The following is a 16,670-nucleotide window of genomic DNA, read 5'->3' as shown; positions in this document are numbered from 1 at the left end:
CCATTTTAAATTAAATTGAAATATTAAAATAATATTAAATTACAATATTAAATATGTAAAATATTTACTTATTGTTACATGTGGTTTCTTCTTTTTAGTTTTAGTTAATTGAACTTAGAATATTGACTAAAACTATAACTTTCAACTGTTTACCAAATTGGTACACGGTTTGGCATTATAACCATGTGGTTAAGCAGAAATGTTCTACAAGCATACGGTGCAGAATTTCTTGACGAAGTACCAAATACAATAATAACATTAAGAGAAACAGCGAAGGTATATTCACAATTTGGAGGGCAGGGTTATCAAAAATGTTTTTGCAAATAGATGCGCTTGTCGGAAAAATAATGTACTGTGTAGTTCAAGATGCCACGAAAAAACGACATGTAACAATAAGTAAATATTTTAATAAATTATTTTTTTAATATTTTAATTCAATTTAATATTTTACATATTTTCTTTTTTTAGTACCTTATATACTATATAACAATTCAGTTTAAATGTACATACATTTTTAAAATAAACTAAAGTAAGTAAAGTAGTTGTTATCATATTATAATGATAAATGATTGCAGTTCTTAAAAGGCCTAAATGCTGTTAGTCCGAATGCAAAAATAGCAGGCCGTTTGAGGAAATAATAAGTAGTTCGCAAACGAGCTGCCCAATTGCAAAGAGCATAGTCATTTCGCAAAACCACTAATTTTCCATACGGCCCACGACATATACTGATATACATAATGGCCAAGTAACTGTCTAGACGACGAGACCGCCATCCCCCAACCGGGCATGGCAGAAACCTTATACGGGGCCCAAATAGAAATTCTGCCAAATAGGCGTCCGAACTAGGCCTTCGGGCCTACTCCCGGACATAGCGCAATTATATAATATTGTATTAATATCAAATCAAAAAACTACTGTGAACAAACAATAAATCATAATGATTTACTTACATCGAAAACTATGTTGATTTATCGTATTTTCATATTATTATTATTATTTTTTTGATTGATCTAAAACAAAAAATCGGCGACAACGGCCATTAGTTAATTCTTAATTATAATATTTAAATTAAATCGAATAATTAAGATTTTCTTAAAAATAATAAAATGTATTTCTTATTATTATATAGGGAGATATACTAATATATAAGCATAAAATATATCAATTGGCAAATCAAATTTAAGCATTACTTATTATTGTTTTAATATTATTATATTAATTTTTATTATAGGTACATATTAATGACGGAGAAAAATGACCTTAAAAAATATAAGTACAGATGTAACTGTCCTATTCCACTGAAAATAGGCGAGGGGGGGATTGCGGTACATTTAATTATAGTTTTAGAAAAAAAAATGTTTTCACTAAAAAATAATAATATTAACTTTGAACTACGACGATGAAATAATAATAAAGTGTATACAGTACAGGGAAATATCATTATTATTGCGCAACAGCCAAATATTATTTATTACCGTTTACCGATTAGTGGATACCAGTTATACGTCGTTATTATGTTATGAGAGAGTCTTCAAAAGTAACGTACCTATACTTTGCTATTGTGGTATGTGGGAACAGCCTAATGTCATTGAGAATCCAATCTCATATTAATTTAATATTCTGCTGGTACATGTATTGCACTGGTGAAACATAAATTAAAATCCAATGATCGAATTTTCTCTTTCACTTGGCATATACTATACATATACTATAGTATAACGTTATGTAGCTTTATATTTAGTGGTCGAATAGTATTTTTATTTGCCGGCGTTCAAGTTACAGATAATATTATTATGTAGGAGAACGGCCGTGGGTCAGTTGATAAGAAGGTATTTACTACCTATTCAGTTTATTGGCTTAAGGATCACACAGGAAAACTAGTTTTTTCTTTCATGATAATATTTACAGGCATATAATATATTTATTGGATTGTTGAATTTTACAAAACGAAAATGCGTATCAATATTGAATGGAACATAATATTAATATGTTATACAACGCAAATAGTGCGTGTAAAATACGTACTCTGTAAGTAAACTGTATGGTATATTCGTAATTCGTATTTACAATAAATGCAATAAACTTCGAATAAATGTCAATGTAAATATATATTTGTTTTTATACTCATCGGTTTTACGCACGAATAAACCGTATACGTTATCCTAAGTATTTCAACCCTTATTAGTTATTTTAAATTTTAAAAAAAGCAGGTAAGTGGATGTCGCTCTGCTGTAAAGTAGATTACAAGTGGGTCATTGTATAATGGTTGTATTAGACTTGAATTCAATGATATAATATCATTGTATAAGAAAAACGATTCTGAACGGAGACGGTTTGTCAGTCTGGATATTTTATATTTTGTAATTATTTTATCATGTACGTTGAATTAATATTAAAATATTATATTGTGTTTCTATGGTGATAAACAAAGCGTTGGAAATTAAAATACTATATTTAGTGTTTTTTTGTAATTTTCCAGTGGTTTTTCCCGTGGCATTAAATAACTATTGAGAAAATCGAAAATGACCTCTCTAAAGTACCATCTTGATCCAATTTGCTAAAAGATAAGGTACTATATGTTGAAATCGAAATACTCCTTCTGGAAAAAATTTTGTATACAGGATAAAAAAAAAAAAAAATAAAAACCATTGTAAAATCAATAGCTTCCTCGCTCCGCTCAGAATCTAAAAAAAAACTTACAATATGCATTGTAATTATAAATTTTCTGAATTTTTCATGACAATAATGATTTACTTATGTAATTTTTGTTTTTGCAATCTCAAAGATATAAACAGAAAAAGATTGCCACAAACATCACAAAAGGTGCCTATTACATTATTAATTTATTTACAATTTAATATAAAATATAATTTTTTATCATTTTCATTACTACCTAACTAAATTAGAGTAAGTATTCATTTTACCTGTTCAAAGAAATTTATGACAATTATTTGTTTTCAGTTTAATCCTGAGTAGGTACCTTTTTATTAGTATAATACATTAAGTGACCTTTTATATTATCCAATTATCAAAGTTTTCAAAGCACATTACATCACCAATACCACTACCGTGTTACATTAAAATGTTTTTTAATTTATAATATGAGTATATTTTATGTAAATTACACATTGAAGAATTTTATCGTGTCAATGTGTTTATGCGATACAATTTGCTAACGAAGCAAAGTATTTTAGGTCAGGGATTTATTTTTATGTACAATATATACACAGAGACACCATAATATAATTATCTGTATGTATGTCATAAATGTAACACAAATTATGATATTTTTTTTTTACAGATTATACTATCTAGGTAATATATTGATATGCAATAAAATAATTTCGTTGGTAATAATATTGATTTTGTTTATAAAAAGGTCACCACATTTGACATGTTTATATTATATTTTTAACATTTAAATAAATGTTTTTTTTATTTATTGATTATTATCAACCGTGATTCTATGGTCATAAATTGCGTGTTTAGAAAACAAAAATCAAAAAAGAGAAATTCTTTCATTTATATTCAAATTATTTTTGATTTTTTTACTAACCTGTGAAATCTATAGTTTTTAAATCCAAATTTTATAAATTAATATTCGTTTCATGAAATTTGTTATAAGTTTATTATTTGTATTAAATAATTTATCTCGTGTAATATTTTTAAAGAATTATACATAATCACACTAGTTTTCTTAAACCAGTGAGTCACGACTCACGACTTACGACCTAATTTCGGTTACTTTTAATAACTAAAAAAATATAGATGCTTAATAACATTAATTTCATTCAAATTGTACGAAGCAAATAAAATTAACATAATATACATATACTAAGTACTAAATTAATAAAAACCGTTTAGGTTCTTACACATATAAAGTAGTTATTAACTACCACTACTTTATCAATCAACTTTTTACTTTTACTTTTTAAAAATAAGATGTCGCAAAAAAAATAATAACATCTAAAATGGGTCGTTTTTAGAAGATTTTTCTTTAAAGTTTGCGTTCGATTAATGTGTATTAACAAATCAACAAATATAGCGTACTATAGTGAAACTGTTATGAAAGTTGTAAAATAATATAAAGATATATACCTATGTTATGTTTATAATAAATTTTGAACTTTCACGACAAAAACAAAACCGGACTATAAATACAATCTACATCGGAAACATTGTCAATAATATATTATATTATTATTATTATTATTGTATTCATGCCACGACGACTCTACAGACTCTAAGACGTGTTATTAGGTACCTACCTATATTATAATAATATGAAGTCTCCTATAAAGTACAGGGGTCGACGTTAAAGACAAGATGAACCTCTAATATTTCGAGCTATTCGGCGTGTGAACAACGGTTTTTTTTCGTTCATAGTAAATAGTTTCCTAAAAACATTTGCATTTATTTATTATAATATTTATCATGAATAATCAGTGATTGTTTACGTGTACGCGTGCTAAGAGAAAACATAATATACCGCTTCACCGCGATGCCTATATTATATACGATTATATAGTTAACAATTTCTATCAACGAATATTTTTTTTTTATTTGTAAACACAAGTGCAGCTGCACATTCGTCTCGGGACTTATTAGTTATACCTAACTTATAAGCGGTATTACTTCACTGTCGGGAAAAGAACATCAATAATTTCTGGTCATAATACATCATATATGATGGTCCACCGGTTTTCACATCCGGAACACGACGATTTCAACCTTTCATTCGCTTAGATTGAATAAGTAATATTTTTTGGATAATAGGTACAATGATAATATAATCATTACACACATGAAACACTCACATATTCTGCACTGATGCAATACTCGAATAATATCAAGTTTTCACTTGGTCACATCGTGTTCGGCCCAAGCTTATGATCGAAGTTATCAGGAAAATCATCAATATTGCAACCATTTCCGCAATTTACACCAACTATGCAATTCTCAACTTACTTTTAAAAAGTATACCAAACTGCTACTTCAGAACCGTCAACTTCTAATTTTTTATTAGATTGGTTTTAGTTATTTATATCACGTATCCATTCACACTATTCTATAGTATTCTACGCTACTTCATTAGACTGTAAAGTGTACATTAATAACAACATTAATATATGATGAAATATTATATAATAATATATGCAATGTTTACCTATGTAAAAAATTTATTCAATCTACCAAAAATAATTTACAACTATAGTAATATAAATAAATTATAAAATATTGTTCGAAATAGAGGCTGACATACCATCTCAGATCAGAATTATTTTGCTTAAAGGTATTCAATGATTTATCAATTATCATTGAATTCAAATTTAACACATCCATAACAGCACTCAATGACGATAATATGAAGTCGTAAATCGTAACTCGTTACCTATTATACATATTTAAGCAAAGCGACTTCCCCAGCTTATAAAATTAATCTGAATAAAATATTAAAATCCTACTTATTTATGTTATTGTTCTTCACGTTTATTACCTATTATATATTATTTTTTGTGTAATGTTTACTCATTAAATATTTTCACACGAATATAGGTTAATTTTGAGTTATTTTTACATTAAATTTTTAACAATAATAATCATCCTTCCTTCACCACGCAAATATAATATACACGTCTGAATATGGTAATCAGTTCTATAATGTAAAAAAAATAAGATATTAGGACTTACGAAAGTCTTAATCAGGGCCTTGTGACTGGTCACAGTAATGAGAAGGTAATGAGTAATGACTTTATTGAATAACGATACCAGTATTAGGTACGTAATCAAATACTAGTTGCTTTTTTTATGAAAAGTATTATTTTAATTTTATAACTTTATTAACAAATGTTGCAGCTTAAAACATTTAAATGAAACATACTTAAGGTATATTTTTTGTGTATTTGGAAAAACTATTTACTATATATTATATTCGGAAGGAGGGATTTTTTTGTATTGTTATTATATCTTAATAATTAAACACATATTTTTAATAGTATTGCAATACATATTTATAAAACAAAGAAACTATGTTGGCATAATTCTTCATATTGTCTCATTTATCAATATCACAAACAAAAATAAACATCACGTGTACATTTATGTATGAGCAAGCATTAGGTGATTTTTTGTCCACTCGTCAATGTCACCTAATTATTTTAATAATTATACTTTAACCGACCATTTTATTAAACAATTGTTAAACATGTCTGTATATTATTTTCTTAAATCCTAATTAAGTCTTCATCGAATCTTCAACGGCACGTACGGCTATCACAATATAATCGGGTGGGAAACATGCCATTTAAACAGAGGTTGTCATTTTGCGTGTACGTGATGGTTTAACGTAATGATAAGTGATAACTTTAAAAACTATTCGCTATTTAATATTTGGTATTAAAAAAATTAGCAAAAACAAACACAGACCCGGTGCATTTACGTGACTTACATTCAGATATTCGTACGCCATTTGGCACCATTACGAGTGTGTGCCTAGTGCCAAACCAGAGGATTTCGAGATCTAAATACGCTTTCGGCTTTCATATTATTATATAATTATGATGATTATGCGATATGTAATAATAAATAAATGAATCACGTTGACTATACTTAGTTTACGAATTATTGTCATTTTAAAAATATTGGAAACTATTAAAACAATAATATACTTATGTTAAATATTGATACGTTCAATGGGTAAATAAAATGTTCAGTGTGGTAATTCCCCCGGAAAAAAAAACATCCCGTTTAACCGCGGATGACTCATCGGCTATTGACCAGGCGAAAACGCCTAAACTGTGTGACTCATCTGACGGCCCTAAGGACGAAAGTGATTTCGATCCGACAACCCCAGATTCCGGGATAACTCGAAGGTCAGTAATGAGTAGGATCGACCAAATACGGTTTCAGCGTTTATGGGTATAATATAAAAGTGCATTCTACTAGTATTTATTTTTTTATTTTTTCGAGAAACGTTATACCTGCCTATTATTGGAATTTATTTTATTTTTGTTTAGACTAAGTCGATAATAATTTTATAGTTGATATTTATTGATGATCAATGAGTAATAAAAATATAACGAGTCATTTTTCGACGGACGAAGTTTGGCACTTCTCTCTATTGGACACCCCGACTTTTTAATCAAGTTGTTTATTACTATTATTGGTATACAAAAAACAGATAACATTATTGTTGTACATGGTATTTTGGCTTTTGTTTATTAATTTCATGAAAACAAAATGATAACGATATGAAACATTTATAAATATTTTTTTTATATGATTTATTGTTTAGCATTTTTACCCATTGGATTGTCTCAACTTTATCAATATGTTTCATTGTTGCTAAAGATTCTTATCAGATTTCAAGTATGAGCGTGTCAAAAACTATAGTTAGTGTTTCTAAAACAAAACAAAAAAAAAATGCAATCAATGAACAATAGTGAAATTCAGTTATGACCTATATGGGGTACTACAACTCTCAAACCACAGTAACTCCCGAAATAAGTAGTTTCATCGCCGAGGGACTCCTAAAATAATATATTTAATACATTAAAATTAAATTATTATAAAAATATAATAGATATATAATACATTATATGAATAATTATAGGTTATTATATATTTAAATTCTAATAACAAACCTGTAAGTAGATAGTCCCTTACATTATTAATCATATATTCTGAATTACAACATAATAACAAAAATCGTTGGAGGACAAATCGTTACTATATGTTTAAATATTACGTCAAAATATTAACTTTAAACGCTCATAATAATAATTATCGATTTACGCTCAACTTATGAGGAACATTGTATGCAATTTTCAGGTTTTCTTACAAGTATGATGTCTATAGAAAAACAACTAAACAATTTTAAAAATTTCGAAATAACTATAAATAGCTCATAAAGAACCAAAATATTTTGAAAATTATACCTAATGAAGAGAATACTGATAAAAATATTTTATGACGATTTCAAGCGCCGACGGTCATTAGTTCTAAATTATAACAAAATCGGTTTTGTCAAAAATTGGTGTTATATTTCCGATTTACCAAACTTTTATTAACTTTACCTATTTTAACATCGCTCTGCATAGAATCTAGAATAAAAGTCGAAGTGTGAACTTCTGACTACCAACAAAATATCACTCGATCGGAATACCCGCACGTATATTGAACCACGAATCACCTCGAAGTGAAACGGTGCATTCGACGATCCCGATTGTTGGTAACGATATAATGTCTCGGGTCGCAACCTCATAAAATATTTCTGTTATATTATATTATTATTATTATTATGCACTTACAGCGTTGGAAGGCTCTATTTTCGTAGCAAGCGGGCCGGTATCAATTAATGGGGACAAAATAATAATATAGTATCCACGGGCTTCGAGACTTCCAGATCGTATCGCAGTACACCATATGCTGGCGGTTCCTCTTTAGAGCCCGTAACCACGTGACGCTGTTCAAGAGCAGAATATTAGAATAAGTACACGCGCCCATAACCGTTGAATGAGTATAATATATAATGTATTATAGCCATCCCGGAAACTACACACCAAACTTAACATTGTTTACGGGTCAACACACCGATGTGATCGAACTCGTACAAGTCGTAAACAAGTTGGACTTAAAAAAAAATGATCGTTTTAACTCTTGACATTTATGGTTTCGTCTGTTCATATATAATAAAGAATTACATATCTACAGTCTATCCATCGCATTTTTATATATATATATATATGAATGTAACATACTGTTGTTGTTATTATAATCGTTATTATTCATTGTATTTTCGAAACGAATAGCTAGACCACTAAATTCTAATACTATATCTAATAATAATAATACCATATATGCCATAGTCAATACACGATTATTCGTGATCGAGGTCTGAATTCACTGCGCAAAAACTTTAAATGTAAATATCGCTCACAAATTACAATAGATAAGTAATTTAGTTTTTTTAAAACAGTTTGCAGATGTGTATAGAAATTACTAATTAGAAACCATAATCCATCAGTTATTACACCGCAATATAATAATATGCTAAGTAGCAGTGGCGCCCAACCCTATTACTAGGTGTAGCGGTCGCTACACCTTGAAAATAAAGGGTGGGTGGGTATAATAACATAAAATAGTCAATTTGAAATATGTTCATTATTAATCACAGATTATATTGGTTTATACGTTAATATTTACTAATATTATCAATCAAAATATGATAAAATGTATAAAATAATATAATTTTGAGTTTTTGAGAGGGTGGGTGGGTGGGTAAAATTATTTCTTGTTACACCCGAAAAATATAACCTGGGCGCCACTGCTAAGTAGGTACAGTATAAGTATACTAGATTAGGTATCGTAATATTTAATATTCGAAAATTAATTTAATATACGTATAATTTAACAGTAAAAATATACTAACAGATATATTCGCAACATTATTCCTAGCAGTAACGCAATCGTTTTAGATAGGTTTTTAATTATTTTTCAAACATTTTTGTTTCACATTATGTCAGGTGTTAGTCATCGAATACAATTTGTGATATGTCATATAACAATAAAATTGTACGATAAAATGATGAACGACATTTGCTATAAGTGGATCAATTTAAATTTCATTCATAAAGTGATTACTAATTAGTAATTAGTTATTAATTTGTGTTTCATAATAATATACTTCCGGTACTTCACCCTACTGTATTATTCACTATTTAGTAACGATATCATATATAAGAGTTATCATTAACACTCATCGCTTATCACTGTTGATATTTCCTTATTCAAACAATAATAAGACATATAATAGGTATATTACCTACATACCTACTTTATTTAATATGTAAACGGTAACTAGCTGAGTTGAATTTTAAAATGTACCATGGCGCATTTATAACACTCGAATGACGCGTAGAGTAAAAGGTTTAAAATTTAAATAATTTACGGTTATACCTTATTCCATCGATGTATTAACTTAGATAATTATTGAATAATGACTTACAACAAATCTATAAAATAGTTAACTGAAAAAAGGTTGTATTTTTCATATTTTAACAAAATTTTCAAGGTTTTATTTTGTCTACACTTTACCGTCCATCAAAACATAACATTTTCGTAATGAGATGAAGGTCAAATTTTTTAATTATTATTGGTCATGAAAATTAAAAAAATTATCAGTATATTCCTATCATACAATATGCAATTCAGTTACAACGGGACTCGATTTACTATAGGTTCTAATATACCACGTATAGGTAACATATATTATAAATAGGCTTTATAATATATAAATACATGTATTTGAAAATTAAATTAATAAAAGTTATCAAAATAATGTATACTTGTATGTCCAATCACTATCTATTTACTACTCTATTTATTACGCCTTAATTGTATTACTCCAATTATTACTTAACTGTTTTAAATAATATCCATTAATATATGATATAGAAGAATAGGTAGATAACATAATTCGTTTTCTTATACAATATTATATTGCATAGTTATGTTGCATTTAGTTGATTACCTAATTGATTGGGCCCAAACAATATTATGATATTATATATATTATATATTACATATATATATATATATAATGCAGGTGTATAAAACATTTACCTTGACGAGTAACATACCTTTTGAAATATAAGTTGTTTAACTATTTAAACAATCATAGTGAGTGGGCAACCACATATTATATTTGTATCACAACACTGATTAAGACGATTTTAAATAAGAATAATAATTCTTGTCTGAGAAAAATTAGTGCAGTCAGGAAAATAGACACAATCCCCGCGTTTATGATATATTGTGGTTTTAAGTAAGTAGGTACTCTGTTGTTCTAACTTGCATATTTTCAATGAGCGACGATTGACGAATGATGACCAATGGATTTATAAGTGTTTTTAAAAATGTAATGTCTCTTAAGCATATTATGTGTTATTCTATGTTCATTAATTATTTCTCGTTAAAGTGGGTACCAGACGACACACTTGTGAATTGTTGACGATACCTACTTGTCCAGTCATTCATCCGTCTCTTCGGTTTTACAATGTGAAATTATAGTTTGTTCATGAACATAATATGCGATATGGGCGGGAGACTATTAGATTTTTTTAGATTGGGGGATAAGACACCCAAAATCGTTGATTTGTATAAGGGGTTCCAACATAATGCTATCCAACATTCATTAAGCCATTTATTTATAATGTAATACACAAATCATAACATTACTAATGGTACCTAGAATATTGCGTTGAAAGATAAGTGTAATATATATATATTATATTGGGAATGTTGTGTAACGAAAATAAAACGTACAGGTGAACACTGAACATAGTAGTTTCCTGGTAAAAAAAAAACTGGTTTTTTCCTTATCTATGGAAAAATTCGTGTCGAGTGATTTTACGACTCGAAGTAAACAATACAACCGCGATGTCCTCAGGTTGCAGAGCATTTGGCAGGCTTTATACTGTTATATGGTATTGTTCGCATCGTGCGCAAGTAAGACGTTAATATTTCGTAAACGCCTCACGAGAAGACCCTATACCTACCTATTACCTTACATAATAATAATTTTTCGACGGTACTAAAAAATAAGTATAACCACATACAGTATTTAGGCGTTTAACTGGTACACGATTATTCGGCAAAAAAATTGGTACGTTTCAGATCCCGACCTCATAGGGATACTACATTTGGGTTCAAATGATGGAGCCCTAATACATAATGGTATTGCTAGGTACGCTATGCGATGTCATATTGTATTAGTTATTATTACTGCGAACCCGATGTCCGCCACTACTACACGACTATTCCACGGCCTTGACGTGGGTACTAATACTACTATTAATTATTAACTAATATTCGTCCACATACCTCTGGTGTAGCTCGTCGCTATGGTATTAATCGTGTCCCCGGGTCATGTGTCGATGGCATCACAGGCCATCATCGTAGGTAGTCCTTTCACGGTCACGAGCGGCGCGGTTTTTAATTTCACTCCGAACAAATTTCACTCGCACAATATAACAATATATTTTAATCGGTAGTACCGAACGACGATCGTGAACCAAAATCGGGTGTTTGGGCACGACGGCGCGGAAACCGGATAAGCAACGGACGCACACGGACCTAACAACTGCGTTTGCCGGACGGTCGCGACGCTGCACGTTGCGCTGAAGCAGAAGCACTGCACTGTCGTCGTCGACGTCGCGCGGGCACATGCGAATCGCCCGCGTTCACCGCAAGCAACGGTTTCCCCCCACCCCCAAAAAACGACGACCATTGGTGGGAACGGTCCGCGCGGAACGCAAAATCGAGACGTCGTCGATATTGGTAGGTGTATAATGATAGTTTTAATAAATATTAGTTACGGTCAGGCCCGGATTGATGGTGGGGGGGAGGGATAGGGGGCCCCGGGGCCCATATAGTGTTGTCGCAGCTAATAACACATCATTCTAATCAATGGTGGTGGTCATTTGTACTTTTTATAGTAAAAAACAATTATATTTTAAGATAAGCTAAAGATAAGCAAATCATAACAGGTACGTAAATACTAAATAGTATGTACTAGTAACCACCATCTACCTTGTCGTTACCAGAGACATTGTTTTCGATTATTGTATGTTTTTAAAATTTTCATACTATTTATCCCCGGAAGATGACCGTGAGTGTCAACGATGACAACATTGATTATAATTTTTATAAATAAATACAAAATATAAAAAATATATGTCTGACCTATAATAATGTCGGAAACACAAAAAAACATCTCTGCAGTGGAGCAAAGAAGAGAAAAAATAAGGAAATAAAAGGCGGGTTTTTTTGACATTTGTATGCAAATTTTGAATTTTAAACTATATGGTTTATTGAAAATAATAATTATACATTTATATGATAAAGGTATTATTATAAAATAAGTACCTATTTAAAAAAAAATTGTTTTATGTTATTATACTTCATATTTTACGTAGCTAAGTATTAAAGTAATAAAAGTGTTTGAACTATTAAATTATAATAAAAAAAAAGCAGGTAAGTGGATGTCGTTCTGCTGTACAGTAGATTACAAGTGGGTCATTGTATAATGGTTGTATTAAATTTGAATTCAATGATATAATATCATTGTATAAGAAAAACGATTCTGAGCGGAGACGGTTTGTCAGTCTGGATATTTTATATTGTTATCATGTAGGTAATCAAGTTGAACTAATATTAAAATATTACAATTTTTTATTCGTTTCTATGGTGATAAACAAAGCGTTTGAAATTAAAATCCCATTTTTAGCGGTTTTTTTTTGTAATTTTTCGGTGGTTTTTCCAGTGGCATTAAATAACTATTGAGAAAATCGAAAAATGACCTCTCTAAAGTACCATCTTGATCCAATTTGCTAAAAGATAAGGTACTATATGTTGAAATCGAAACACTCCTTCTGGAAGAAATTTTGTATACAGGATATAAAAAGAAAAATAAAAAAAAAATAAACACCATTGTAAAAACAATAGCTCCCTCGCTCCGCTCAGAATCTAAAATAACGTACCTATTGGCTATTATCTATTATTAAAAAAATATGTAATATTTTATTAGTATTTTACTTAAAATTGAATGCATGTAACGGTGAGTATCTCTGTAGATTGATTTCGAGTTATGTCAAAAAAGAACGCTGTTTATAAAATGTAATTGAAAAGTAAGCCAATGTTTTAAATAAGTTACAAAAATTGAGAGTCTTACTCTAAAGTTTTAGTATTTGTATAGTTAAATTTGTTTTCCAATTTTCCATTCTCAATTTAACAAAATATTCGTATTTTTCCGAAACGTTGGACTTCTTGATGGATAATAGATATTATTAATATCTGACATTGAACAAAAACTAAAATATAAAATAAACACTTTTATAATAATTAAACAACTTAACTTTTTTATTAAAATTAATAATAATATTTAATTGTACATAATGTTGAAAACGTATATTTCTTAATTGGTTAATGTCACGGATATAGATAGTACGTGGCCAATGTCGAAAATAGCCCCACAATATATCTGAATACTTCGGCAGTGCAGCAGATATATACATATATTCTATCGCTTAATATCAAAAAGGCCCATGTATATATTAATTTGATCATACTGCATCAGAGACATTGGGCTGCGTAACACAAGTAACATAATCAAATATTAGGATGACCTTGTTCAAATAATCTCAAATTCACCCAAATGTGACATTGGCCCTTCTTAAATCAAGCCACTTATTTAAAGGTATGTACGCACGCTAATGCGCCCAATATTATTAATTTCAAACAAGCATAGGAGCAGGAGTTGCAGGACTATATTTTATTTTCCATTGATGTTGGGCCGCAACCAAGCATCTGCCCCTGAACCTCTTAAGGCTTAAGGTCTTAATCCGGGATTCGTCACAGCCGATAGGTACCAATAATTATTTTTATAGGTAGAGACTTATTAATTATTACTTATTACTTATATATAAAGTATAATATACACAATTACATAATATAATAAACAATAATTATGGGTGTATATCAAAATACCTACCGAATGATGATAATATTATAGTAATAATAACCTATGGTCGGGCGAGATAACTTTTCAGCCGTGTCGGCGTGTCCAAATGCATAGACGAAGGTAAAAAATTACACGATTCCGCTCCGTGCAGTAGAGTTTGGCTGCAGAAATACCTACTGCGCAGTGCCCACAGCTCTCTCCTACCAATACGACCTATTACCTGTGTGTGTGGACCTGCGACATTGGCGTAAAATTGTCTGCGAATATGTACAAGTCATAATTTTCGACGGTGTTGCGACAGTGTACTCTTCTGGCAGTTGGCACACACGTATCATATACAATATACCTATAGAGAGGGAGAGATGTTTACTATATCGTTAACACGACAGTCATCGAACCTATATTAAGTAGGTACCTATATATATTATGGTTCGCGTGTCGGTGTGGTCGGTCGGTTTACTTTATAATTGTATTTAATAGTTGGTAATAGTAGCCAGTAGGTACCTACTTTATTGCGGGTCATACTACATATTATTATACTTCGTTGGTCGATTAAAAAACAGAAATATTATCTATAAATCATTTTTTATACATCAATCACTAAGCTTATAATAATTTATTACTATAATATTGTTATTATCTGTTCTGTATGATATATGATATTATGTCAATATAACATATAATTAAAACTATTATTATATTATTTTAACTACTTAACTATCATGGATACACGCTGATTCTATATAGATATTATATTTCTTAGAGTAAAATGTTGTGTTAGATATATATGATACATATTTTTAAATCTAAGAATTTATAGGTAATAATATCCAAAAACAGACATATAGTCACATAGTCCATAAAGTCATGGTCGAATTACTGCCGGATTATCAAATGGTATTTCATATTACAGCCTAGTGCCTACTGCAGGTTCATAATATATTATGTACATTGTACATAATATTATTTATTATTATATTTTAATGTTTAAAATTTTAAATACAATATGTTATATATATTTAAACAGAATGAAATCACTTTTGTATGTTTTATTATTATTGCATGTTTATGACATACCACAGGGCAAATGATTACATATATAGTACATACAAGCATATTACAATAAGATTTTAACTTTAATTTGTTTGTACAATATGATATACCTATATAAAACGCATTTTCACTTTAATGAATTTTGTAATATTTCAATATTTTATGAAATAGAATATTCGGTACAAAATTTACCTTGGACATTTTGATAGTTAGACTGAAACTAAATATATGTAGATTTTAGATGCAACTACATAATACAAATACGAACGTACCTGTGTAGTATGGACAGCTATGCTGACTATGTCAAACGTTAAATTTAAATAAAATAAAATGATTTCTTTCAACTATAAAAACATATACCTAGGTTTTTTAAAGTTCTAATTGTTTTTATACAGTTGTTGTTCGCACGAAATAATATTCAATGCGCATTGGAATTTCAAAAGTTATTACTTATTATTAAGATGCATTAATGTAGGTAGATAATGTATTATTTACCACACTACCTGCTGCTATTGTGTATTGTGCTGCCATGTCCAACATAGGTATATATTTATGTATATTATAATGTATACATTATAATTCTCTCTTAATAAAAAAAAAATTCATAGTAATATTAATCACAAGTACAAAGAATATTTTAATTATTAATGATTTGGAATTTCTGAAGGTGCTTTCAAAACATCAATCTATTTATCGTTGCATTATACTACAGACTACAGACTACAGTCTACATTAGTGCATAGCATAGGTATTTGCAGACAAATTGTTGAGACAATTTTTCGTGTATTTATAAAAAATGACGCCTTTAATCATTAAACGTTTTGAAGAAATATAAAAACGATTAAATTTTAAAGTACCCATAAGTTGAGGTACGTTTCAATGAATGGTTATAGACAGTGCCAAACATATTATTATTAAAATTGTTTTCTGTTATGTTCATTAATTTACAAATTAGAGCATAAAAATCTATCTCTCACAATATAATATATTATATGTACCTAATATTATACTTTTAGCCTGCTTTGATAATTATTAAATAATCACATCGGATTGCGTTTACCCGGTATTATGATATTTTATTTGTAAATAATTATTT

The 16,670-nt window shown here is 29.2% G+C and overlaps 1 protein-coding gene across 1 annotated transcript in view; it reads right to left on the bottom strand.

Annotated features, from left to right (window-relative positions):
- LOC100168852 overlaps positions 1-12,214 on the bottom strand; it is a 40,939-nt gene extending 28,725 nt beyond the window's left edge. The window contains exon 1 of the mRNA XM_001945918.5: positions 11,884-12,214. The gene's annotated coding sequence lies outside the window, so the exon portion shown is untranslated. The remainder of the gene's footprint in view (positions 1-11,883) is intronic.
- Positions 12,215-16,670: the final 4,456 nt, after the last annotated feature.

The sequence above is a fragment of the Acyrthosiphon pisum genome, chromosome A1 (genome assembly GCF_005508785.2).
Source record: "Acyrthosiphon pisum isolate AL4f chromosome A1, pea_aphid_22Mar2018_4r6ur, whole genome shotgun sequence".
Classification (NCBI taxonomy): Eukaryota; Metazoa; Arthropoda; class Insecta; order Hemiptera; family Aphididae; genus Acyrthosiphon; species Acyrthosiphon pisum.
This window is presented reverse-complemented; position numbering and strand designations above follow the sequence as displayed.